This window comes from Teleopsis dalmanni, chromosome X (assembly GCF_002237135.1).
Source record: "Teleopsis dalmanni isolate 2A chromosome X, ASM223713v2, whole genome shotgun sequence".
Classification (NCBI taxonomy): domain Eukaryota; kingdom Metazoa; phylum Arthropoda; class Insecta; order Diptera; family Diopsidae; genus Teleopsis; species Teleopsis dalmanni.
The window spans coordinates 101943691-101951718 of NC_051848.1; positions in this window are offsets into that span (position 1 = coordinate 101943691).

Sequence of the window (8028 nt, forward strand, 5' to 3'; positions counted from 1 at the left end):
AGATTCTTATCCAAATGCACCTTTATAATTTGGGTGCCATCCAATTTGGCACAAATACGTTTGCCTACGATCTCTGCTGGAAACACTAAATCTTCTAAAATAAAATACACAGCAGTTAAACTACGCGAACGGATTATTGCACCGTCTTGTTTTTACGAAAACTTTGTAATTACTCGTTCACTATCTAAGTCTTTACGATGCTGATATAACTCCTCTTCCTCTTCAAGTGGTCCTTGCAAACCCATATGAAATATTTTTCTCATCCACCAGAAACTCCATCACGAAAATATATTAGCGGTTGAGTAGGGATTCTTTGGGCGTTCAATTTTTCTTCTAGTCCGATTCATGTTAAATTTCTTTATTTACAGTTACGTTTGGTTATGATAAACCAAAAATGTAGTAATAAATTCGAAGTTCAAGAAATGAAGATAACCGACACGAGCACCACTCAATATGATAAATGCAACAAAAATTTTTTAAATCGTGAATAATAGTAAATAGCAATGCAAAAAATTTACAATATTTTTTCAATGTTATAACAAAACTTTATAGACAATGTACGGTAAAATTACGCGTACTCGTTCTCGTATTCGTACAACAGAAATTATTTTCAAATAATTCCTTATGCAAATCATGCAAAATTGTTATATTATTCTGTTTAATGAATTATTATTATATAGACATATTGAATTAATTGCTGCAAGTTAATTGCTAGACTCATTAAATTTGATGAATGTTACCAATATATGAAGCGTAAACGAAACATTGGACCACTAATTTTAAACAGCAAAAAACACAAGTGCAAAAAAGATTTAATGAAATAAGTGTTATTTAACACTTACTTTGTGCTCAATGGTCGTTTTGTAGATTCTTATCCAAATGCACCTTTATATATAATTTGGGTGCCATCCAATTTGGCACGAATACGTTTGCCTACGATCTCTGCTGAAAACACTAAATCTTCTAAAATAAAATACACAGCAGTTAAACTACGCGAACGGATTATTGCACCGTCTTGTTTTTACGAAAACTTTGTAGTTACTCGTTCACTATCTAAGTCTTTACGGTGCTGATATAACTCTTCCTCTTCAAGTGGTCCTTGCAAACCCTTATGAAATATATTTCTCATCCACCAGAAACTCCATCTCGAAAATATATTAGCGGTTGAGTAGGGATTCTTTGGGCGTTCAATTTTTCTTCTAGTCCGATTGATGTTAAATTTCTTTATTTACAGTTACGTTTGATTATGATAAACCAAAAATGTAGTAATAAATTCGAAGTTCAAGAAATGAAGATAACCGACACGAGCACCACTCAAATATGGTAAATGCAACAAAAATTTCTTAAATCGTGAATAACAGTAAATAACAATGCAAAAAATTTACAATATTTTTTCAATGTTACAACAAAACTTTATAGACAATGTACGGTAATTATGCGTACTCGTTCTCGTATTCGTACAACAGAAATTATTTTCAAATAATTCCTTATCCTTATGCAAATCATGCAAAATTGTTATATTATTCTGTTTAATGAATTATTATTATTAAGACATATTGAATTAATTGCTGCAAGTTAATTGCTACACTCATTAAATTTGATGAATGTTACCAATATATGAATAAGCTACAATTCAGTTTGAGCAATGAAGCGTAAACGAAACATTGGACCACTAATTTTAAACAGCAAAAAACACAAGCGCAAAAAAAGATTTAATGAAATAAGTGTTATTTAACACTTACTTTGTGCTCAATGGTCGTTTGTAGATTCTTATCCAAATGCACCTTTATATATAATTTGGGTGCCATCCAATTTGGCACGAATACGTTTGCCTACGATCTCTGCTGAAAACACTAAATCTTCTAAAATAAAATACACAGCAGTTAAACTACGCGAACGGATTATTGCACCGTCTTGTTTTTACGAAAACTTTGTAGTTACTCGTTCACTATCTAAGTCTTTACGGTGCTGATATAACTCTTCCTCTTCAAGTGGTCCTTGCAAACCCTTATGAAATATATTTCTCATCCACCAGAAACTCCATCTCGAAAATATATTAGCGGTTGAGTAGGGATTCTTTGGGCGTTCAATTTTTCTTCTAGTCCGATTGATGTTAAATTTCTTTATTTACAGTTACGTTTGATTATGATAAACCAAAAATGTAGTAATAAATTCGAAGTTCAAGAAATGAAGATAACCGACACGAGCACCACTCAATATGGTAAATGCAACAAAAATTTTACAACAGAATTATTTTCAAATAATTCCTTTGCAAATCATCGCAAATTGTTATATTATCCTGTTAAATGATTATTATCATATAGACATATTCAATTAAGAGAATGTTTTTTATTTAATTTGTATGTTTCGTATTTTTTTCATAATAATGAAAAATCTTTATTGTGATCAGAAATAAAAAAACACTAAACAAAAACTAATGTTATACAATAGATATAAAAAAAATAATTACTAAAGCTTTTACGGCACGTGTGCAAATGTAAACAAAAGAAACTTTTAATAGATGTTAATGATTGGGTTTAATAAAACTAAAAACTTTTTTTAACTGTAATATGCTCTTTAAACATTCTGCACATATATAAGTATTTTGAGAAATGTGACAACATTGCATTTATGATGAAATCCATCAAATTATGTTTGTGTATGTTTATGAGAGAACAAATAGTAGAATGAATAAAAATTAAGCAAGAAAATATATTTTCTACAGTATAAGATAAATACATACGTAGAAACACACATATATATGATACATATGCATACAGAGAAAAATCACGGAAAAGTAAAGTTTCGGAAAGTAAATTTATAGAAGACAAAAAAAAACAAAAAAAAAACATTTAAAAATATTAGCTACAAAAAAAATAAATTTAAAAGCGACGACAAAAAATTAAATTATATTTAATAATCAAAACTAAGTTTTGTTTTATATTACGCGTACCTTATCTAAAAGTTGCAGAAAGTAATTTGGCTCCAGCCAGCAGCTTCAGCAAAAATTCACTCAAGTTGAGAGGAAGAAGACGTAATAGCGCTGACGATTTACGAAGAAGACAACAAAAGCGAGGAACAGTTAAAACCTCATAAAAAAACAATATGAAAAACCGACAATATATAATCGAACGTACGAACGAAAGACAAGACGTCAAGCTTTCTTTAGCTATTTTACTTGAGTTTATTTCTTTTAAATATTTTTTGCATTTACTTATTTATTAAATTTTTTTTAAATTCTGTTTTTAATAAACTTAGGAAAGTTAAAAATTTACCGAAACGTCTTGTTAAACACTTTAACGACGACGACGACGACGACATGGAATCAACCAGGCAAAATTTGTAGCAGATGTTTACTTGTTTCTCCTTTACTTGCTTTTATTTTTTATATTTTTTGCTTTTTCTTAATACAACAATATTTTAACTTTATAATTTTTTAAATAAGATTCCACAGATTTCATTTTTTAAGACGTGACTTATTAATTATTATTTTATATATATATTTTAATTATCTTACATATATAGTATCGAATGTACGATAAATTCGAACTTAACAGACTTTTCGAACAAAAAAAATTCCAGCACACGTTCACAATCGTAGCAAGTTAGAGGCAGACTGAAATATACGACTGCTTGTATCGGAGCAGAAGAGAAATATGAAATTTTTTTTTTGCACTACCGACAATAGAATTTAATGCGCTCTCATCGCTCTTTACACAGAATCTACACAATTTCACGCCCAACCAACCAACTAACCAACCACCTTATATGATTAATAATTTTGACCTTAGGCATTGAAAAATATATGCCGGTAGATTAAATGTAAAACTCTTTGCAACAAAGATTTTATTTACAAACATATATACATACATGTGAACATATGTATATAAGCATACATATGTTTACTTGTGTATAAAGAAAGGTGATAAATTTTTGAAGATTATAAGCAAATATACATAAAAATATAAATTTGGAATATAAGAAAGATAAATTTTGATAAACTCCATCTCGAAAATATATTAGCGGTTGAGTAGGGATTCTTTGGGCGTTCAATTTTTCTTCTAGTCCGATTCATGTTAAATTTCTTTATTTACAGTTACGTTTGATTATGATAAACCAAAAATGTAGTAATAAATTCGAAGTTCAAGAAATGAAAATAACCGACACGAGCACCACTCAATATGGTAAATGCAACAAAAATTTTTTAAATCGTGAATAACAGTAAATAGCAATGCAAAAAATTTACAATACTTTTTCAATGTTACAACAAAACTTTATAGACAATGTACGGTAATTACGCGTACTCGTTCTCGTATTCGTACAACAGAAATTATTTTCAAATAATTCCTTATGCAAATAATGCAAAATTGTTATATTATTCTGTTTAATGAATTATTATTATTTAGACATATTGAATTAATTGCTGCAAGTTAATTGCTAGACTCATTAAATTTGATGAATGTTTACCAATATATGAATGAGCTACAATTCAGTTTGAGCAATGAAGCGTAAACGAAACATTGGACCACTAATTTTAAACAGCAAAAAACACAAGCGCAAAAAAAGATTTAATGAAATAAGTGTTATTTAACACTTACTTTGTGCTCAATGGTCGTTTGTAGATTCTTATCCAAATGCACCTTTATATATAATTTGGGTGCCATCCAATTTGGCACGAATACGTTTGCCTACGATCTCTGCTGAAAACACTAAATCTTCTAAAATAAAATACACAGCAGTTAAACTACGCGAACGGATTATTGCACCGTCTTGTTTTTACGAAAACTTTGTAGTTACTCGTTCACTATCTAAGTCTTTACGGTGCTGATATAACTCTTCCTCTTCAAGTGGTCCTTGCAAACCCTTATGAAATATTTTTCTCATCCACCAGAAACTCCATCTCGAAAATATATTACCGGTTGAGTAGGGATTCTTTGGGCGTTCAATTTTTCTTCTAGTCCGATTCATGTTAAATTTCTTTATTTACAGTTACGTTTGGTTATGATAAACCAAAAATGTAGTAATAAATTCGAAGTTCAAGAAATGAAGATAACCGACACGAGCACCACTCAATATGGTGAATGCAACAAAAATTTTTTAAATCGTGAATAACAGTAAATAGCAATGCAAAAAATTTACAATATTTTTTCAATGTTACAACAAAACTTTATAGACAATGTACGGTAATTATGCGTACTCGTTCTCGTATTCGTACAACAGAAATTATTTTCAAATAATTCCTTATGCAAATCATGCAAAATTGTTATATTATTCTGTTTAATGAATTATTATTATTTAGACATATTGAATTAATTGCTGCAAGTTAATTGCTAGACTCATTAAATTTGATGAATGTTACCAATATATGAATGAGCTACAATTCAGTTTCAGCAATGAAGCGTAAACGAAACATTGGACCACTAATTTTAAACAGCAAAAAACACAAGTGCAAAAAAAGATTTAATGAAATAAGTGTTATTTAACACTTACTTTGGGCTCAATGGTCGTTTGTAGATTCTTATCCAAATGCACCTTTATAATTTGGGTGCCATCCAATTTGCCACAAATACATTTGCCTACGATCTCTGCTGGAAACACTAAATCTTCTAAAATAAAATACACAGCAGTTAAACTACGCGAACGGATTATTGCACCGTCTTGTTTTTACGAAAACTTTGTAGTTACTCGTTCACTATCTAAGTCTTTACGGTGCTGATATAAGTCTTCCTCTTCAAGTGGTCCTTGCAAACCCTTATGAAATATTTTTCTCATCCACCAGAAACTCCATCTCGAAAATATATGAGCGGTTGAGTAGGGATTCTTTGGGCGTTCAATTTTTCTTCTAGTCCGATTCATGTTAAATTGTAGTAATAAATTCGAAGTTCAAGAAATGAAGATAACCGACACGAGCACCACTCAATATGATAAATGCAACAAAAATTTTTTAAATCGTGAATAACAGTAAATAGCAATGCAAAAAATTTACAATATTTTTTCAATGTTACAACAAAACTTTATAGACAATGTACGGTAAAATTACGCGTACTCGTATTCGTACAACAGAAATTATTTTCAAATAATTCCTTATGCAAATCATGCACGAAATCCACGTCGTAGTAAAAGAGAAACAATAATTGAGCTTTACTATCGAAAACAAACATCACAGAAACATTCACAGAAATAAAAAAAACACCCTACAGAGTTAAGGAACTGTTGCGCTAACGCTACCAATTGCCAGATATCGTCGATCCGACGATATCTATAAACAAAAAAATAATCAAATCACCCTGACAAAAATGGTCATTTAAAAATTGTGTTGGTTAAGGTGGTGATAATAACAAATGGTTGCTCTTGTGGATCTTGGTGCGTAATGGTATCAACAAGATTCTTTATAGTTCACTTAACTTCGACCGCAAAGTAGCCTCGTCTCTCCAGGATATTAAAATGCAAACCCGTACAAAACCGATACTTTTTGATATGAGTATCGGTATTTGACAATATCAAGATCAGCACTAAATAATACTGGAGTGTTGTACTCAAAAAAGCACTTCTCGGTGAATGGTTGAAAATAGATTTATAGGTTTATATATAGGTTCTACATGTTTATTTGCATACAAGGGGTAGTTCATTTGTTGACGACTCCAAGAAAATAATTCGAGATCCATTGTTATGTCTCCTATACAAGATCCTAAACAGCATTACCTAAATTATATATATAATAATTGTATATGTATTCGTACAGCTCATTCCACTATAAGTACAATTAACTAAAAATAATTAATAGCATTTTTGTGAAATTTAACATTTTACAGTTAATCAATGTATTTATATATTTTATATACGTAATATTGAAAATAGACAATTCTACGACGACATTATTTTTTGCTTTTGCTTTTATTAATAGTTGTTTTTTCTTTCGTTTTGTTAGTTGTTTTTTTTCCTTTTGATATAGCTGGTTGCTTTTTGACTGACGTAGCTTTCACATACTCGTCGTGTAAGTGCTTATTTACTTTTGTAGTTGTATATGTGTCTGCGTGTGTGTTGCTGCAGTAATAGTGTTTCTTGTCGTCAATAAGCTTATAAGTATGAAAAGTTCAATATAATTTAATCAATTCAGGGGAAAAAGAAAAGCAATAAAAATCAAGCTTGGTTTTTTTTTGAATTCTGCAAATATATAAAACATATTTAAAATGATAGAAATATACGTTTGCTTGTTACATATTAACTTCGAACCACGGAAAAGCATAAGAGCAGTAATTATTGTACAAAACAACAAAGCATGCTGCTGGCTGGTATGCTTAGCTCGCCGCTACTAGTGACGCGACGGACAATAGAAGCAACAAAAACAAAACATAAATATGCTAAAGAAATAACAAATTTTTACCGGTACACCAGCTGTTTTCAATGACGAATTGAAAGCAGCTGATGTTGTTGTTAGTATTGTTTTGTTTGCTGCTGTTGCCTGTGCTGTTACTAATGTAGTTGTTGTGGTTGTTTTTGCGTTTTATGTGTAGTAGATGTCACAAAAATGTTAATGACATTTTGAGTGCACTTTAATATTTTTAAAGGTAATTAAAAAAATAAAACATAAGATGAAAATATTATGAAATAGTGTAAAAAAACAGAAATTAAAAAACAAATGTATTAAAAAAATGTAGAAAATCAGTATTTATTTTTGCTAAAATTACAATTTCTTTTCTCTTTATAGTTACTAAATCTTAGAATAGTAAGAGGAGAAGGAGATATATATAAGTACATTAAAATAATAACAAAAACAGACGATAAAGATTCTGACTTTTGCTTAAACAACAAAAGCAGTAAGTAATGTTAATAATTTATTAAAAAAATTACAATTATTGTAGATATTGCACTGATGAAATAATTAAATTTGCACAAAATTATATTTAAAAAGAATTTGTATTCAGTTATTTGTTATTTGTTACAACGTTTTATTATATAAAATATATAAAAAGGCAAGATACATTCATTGATACATATACAGAGATACATTCATACATTTCATTGAAT